General features: G+C 40.5%; 1 protein-coding gene across 1 annotated transcript in view; it reads right to left on the bottom strand.

Moving 5' to 3' along the window:
• The window catches only part of ncanb (neurocan b), a 141,316-nt gene that overhangs the window by 136,250 nt on the left and 544 nt on the right, over positions 1 to 4,522 (bottom strand). The window lies entirely within an intron of this gene.

Raw genomic sequence — 4,522 nt, 5'->3', positions numbered from 1 at the left:
ATTTCACTTACGTCACTTGTCACTTGAAGCAAACATCCATCCCTTCTTAAAAGGCTGTGTTAAAAGAGAGCTGCCTGTTTAATTAAGCCAACTGCTATAGCCTATATCCAGTTTAGGCGTGTTTTCCCTTTTTTTTTTGTATATACTGTTTGAATGACAGCTTGGTAAATCTGTATGCGATCAAATATTCAATATCGCTACTCATCATAAGTACTTGGTACATTATCAGCGCAGTGGGAGCCGTTCAAACTAATATCACATAATTTACATCTCTATGATGATTGGTTGATATCAGAAGGGAGGCTAGCCTCCCTTGCGAGGGTTCTTTTCTCAACACTCCTCAGCGCTGAAAGTGAACACTCGATGGTGATTGGCTCTTTTTTTTTTTACCAACTGAAGTAATCCCCCTCCCATTCTCTATCACCTAGCGGTTGTAATTACATCAGCAGATTCTGCACATTCGCAATAGAAAAGCAGCGCTTTCCAACTTCATTAACATGTTATGGTATTAGCTGTGAAATTACAAACAAAAAATACACATTCAGAGACATGAACTGAAATGAATTGTGAATTTTATTAACATTAAATCGTCTTCCTCCCATTTCCACCTCAAAATTTTGGGGAAGCTGTGCCTCCCCTGCCTCCCCCGACGAGCTGTCACTGATGTCAAGACCAATTCTTTTCCACAAACTGAACAGTTTGTTCAGAAAAATTATTCACCAAGTTAGTTTATGTAATCACGCAATTGCATCACGTATTCACAATGTTATTGTTAAAGCACCCAATAATTATATGAAATCTGGATGTTTTACATGTGTAAATCGTATAAAGTGAATAAACTTAACTCACCTTTTACATAAACCATGACAAACCATAAAGGAACTAACATTTCTACCGTTCATTCAAGTCACGCATGCTTGTATCAGCAACTCATCAGTTTTGCATGGGCATGTCTGAGTTCAAACTGTTTCCTCATGACTCGAGAACTGTTGTAACCATTAACTGAAAGAACTGCTGTTATTGTACTATTGTTGACTTGAAACTACTGCCATCAGATCACTGTTATATTTCCTATACATTTTATTTGTTATACTTCATGCGGTTCAGCATCACAAACACACATTTTGCCCCCTTTTATGAAACCCTCAGCAGACAGTTCGAACGTCGGACATGTTCGTGCTGTTCTCAGTTTAGAGTACATTTGGAGTAACTGGAGCGCTAAATGAGTTGGCAAAAACCGGCATCATAAGATATACAAAGGTATAGTGCCTCATTTCGGGTCGGAGTGACTGTCAGGCACATCCTAATGTGAGTTTAGATTGAGTAACCTGTAGATCTGTGCTGACTCGTGTCAAGACCTCTTTCAGATGGTAAAGTCCGATTTGGTGGCAATGAGTTGCGTCATTGTATGGGAAACACAGCCCCGAATAACTTACTTTCTTCAACAGAACCCAAATATATATATATATGTTAATGGTTTTTGCCTATGCAATTAAAATCAAAGGGGTCTAGTGTTGTTTTGGATCCCACTGGCTTCCACTGTATGCACTAAAAAACACTGCAACCCTTCAAATTATCTTACTTTGTGATCTATAGAAAGAAGGTCATAGAGTTTTGCAATGGCAAGCCCTTGAGAGCAAGTACAAGATGACAGAATTTCATTTTTGAGAGAACTATCCCTTTAATCCCATATCTCTTCAGCACACGAATGTGGAGAATCCGAAAAAATTCCAAGCACTTCTGAGTCTAAGATGAATGCAGCTGGAGCCACAAGGACATTTGTCCTGTGAACCACCACTCATCAGTCTTTTCTCAGCTTTGCGGTCATCCCAAATGCAAACACAAAGAGGAAGAACTCCAACAGGCCATTTTCTTCTTGGAGCAAATATTATTTTCAGCGACGCTGCTGGTCTTGTTCATTTATTAGCAGCCAGCAGCTGTGTGCACAATGGCCAATGCTTGGGAGCTGTCCAGTGCTGAAAACACAGGATAAAAATACCAGGGAACAAGAGAGAGAAAAGCTTGTATTGGAGGACTGAGCGCCTGAAGTAGCACTGTGCAAATTGCAGGCATAATTATAAGGCTTCTTTTCCTTCTGGACCTCTCCCACAGGGTAAGCGATAAAACATTTTCTAAATGAATCTTTAAACTGCAAGATAGTGTGTTTTTGTCTTGAGCGGACCTGCGAGCCAAATGGAATCTATTCAAGAATTCTTACAGTCCCATTTCGAAAACCAGCAAAACACAGACCAAGTGTAATGATTCATTTATGGTGTTTAAGGCGGCAAATGCCCATTCTGAATAATGTATTCCAAGTCTGGGCACCGATAAATATTCAGACTTTGGCAAATTGGCAGGTGACACATGTAGTAGAGACAGCAGCTGAAAACCAGTTCCTCTGGCTCATGGGATTAGACACAGCTACTCTTTCTTGTCAGCTGTCAATCAAGAGTGCGCACACAAGGTAAGTCACCAACCTGGATGACTGTGGACATAAATTAAGACATATACTGGCATCTATTCCCAACACAAACACAAACAGACCATTAACTTTGTGTAATTAAACACAGCCTTTGTCACATCAAGAAAGCAGGAACACAAAACTAGCACTAAATTTCCTTCAATTTCATATACCAAAAATGTATTGAGTAATTTTAGTAGACCTGGTCCATTTTGACCTGGATGACTGTGGACATAAATGAAGACATTTATGGGCATCTATTCACCCCCAACACAAACAGACCATCAACTTCGCATAATTAAACACGGCCTTCATCACAAATCAGCAGTTGGTTTAAGCAGGAACTCAAAACCATCACAAAGTTTCCCTAAACTGCATCTACCAAAAATTTCCTGAGTAATTTTAGTAGAATTGGTCCATTAAACACGGCGTATGTTAATTTATGACAAGGACATTATCTCCTGAAATCCGAAGGCATTTAGTTGTCTGGATGCTATTCAAGTACAATTTCAATTCCACCTGTCAGCACAACCCCCCCTCGTATGATTGTTGGCACTAAACTACGCAGCCGAGCGGAAACGCGCATTATTAAAATGTGAGAATCAATCAAGTGCCCTCTACAAGTCACCCAACGCCAAAACGATAGTGTTCAGAGGCAATTTCCACTTTTTTCTTCAAGAGAGAACATGCTCAAAGGTGCTCCTCTAGTATTTACGATTATACAAGAAGAGGGTGCTCAGATAAAGAGCAGAATGGATGGCCCAAGGAGATATACAGAGGTTCTGGAGCCAACTTGAAAGGCTGCTTGAATTGGCAAGACTGAGCTGCTCTGCTGGGACTCGGGGTTAGAAAGAAAGGTCTTTGAACCTGGAGGCGCCGTATCGGAGCACTCACCCTGATATAGATGCAAGCAGCACAGGGTTGCTTGAGGGTGACAGGGTGTGAGTTTAGCGACATAGCCTCAGCAGACACCCATATGTTTATTTGGTCAATTAAAACCAGGGATGGGCTAATACTAAAATTCTGGCCTAGATAAACTAATGGTCATTTTATGGTGACAACCAATAAACGGACAATTTTATTTTTTATTTTCTTTTCAAATGTTTAATACCATGTTTTGCTGTTTCTTTGTAGTTATTTGTGTAATTTACTAGCAATTTCTTAGTTAAAATTGTTTCTACACCTACTTTTTTTTTTAGCGTATAAAAAAAAGGATATTCAGATTTGCCATTTAAAAAACTCTAATATATAATATACCAGTTTAGACAACTAAAGCTATTGCTGGAGGTTGCCGAAATGCTGTGCCATTAGTTCCTAATATGCCGAAATATCTGACAGTCTGCACTCTCATTGGTAGTCACTGCAAGGCTTATTTGCATAAAGTTGGACTCTAACTTTGTCGCATCGCTTGTGTCACCGGAAATCAGCAACTCTTAACAAAAACTACACTGCAAACTGTTGCCAGTATGAACGCGTCATATTATATACAACAAAAAAGGTGAGAAGAGAAGAGAAGAGAAGAGAAGAGAAGAGAAGAGAAGAGGGCAACGCTAAGAACCTTGCCACACAGTAACCAATTTGCTGCAAACAGCTGCCTAAAATTTCCCCAGGGCACCTGGAGCCACAAATCGCACCACTTTTCTATTTCTTTGACAAATAACACACATCTTCGCATTCACTCTGTCACTCTGTTGTACTTTTCTCCTGTCAGCATCAAGACTTGTTTCAGACTGATGCAAAGAAGCACCTGGAGTGCTCCATCAGGTAGAGACTCAGGGGTTCAGACCGAACAGAGACAACAGAGTCAGTCACGACAGAATGCCATGAGAAATTCGGCTCAGTCTTCCTCTACCACCAGCAACACACTGTCGTCAAGGCGGGCACAAGACTGGCAGTGCTCAGCACTTGTCAGTTTTAAACAGCATCCAGCTGATACTCTGCAAAGGAGAAAAACAATGCGGGGCCACTTTCGATCTCAAAATTCTTGCTCACAGTTTCTGATGGGATTTCTTTCAACCACTTCACATCAAGGCATTACTGCAAATGACAGCTTGCAGGTGG

This window comes from Sinocyclocheilus anshuiensis, unplaced genomic scaffold (assembly GCF_001515605.1).
Source record: "Sinocyclocheilus anshuiensis isolate Anshui unplaced genomic scaffold, SAMN03320099.WGS_v1.1 scaffold735, whole genome shotgun sequence".
NCBI lineage: Eukaryota > Metazoa > Chordata > Actinopteri > Cypriniformes > Cyprinidae > Sinocyclocheilus > Sinocyclocheilus anshuiensis.
Note: the sequence above shows the minus strand (reverse complement) of the source record. Positions and strands in the feature narration are given on the sequence as shown.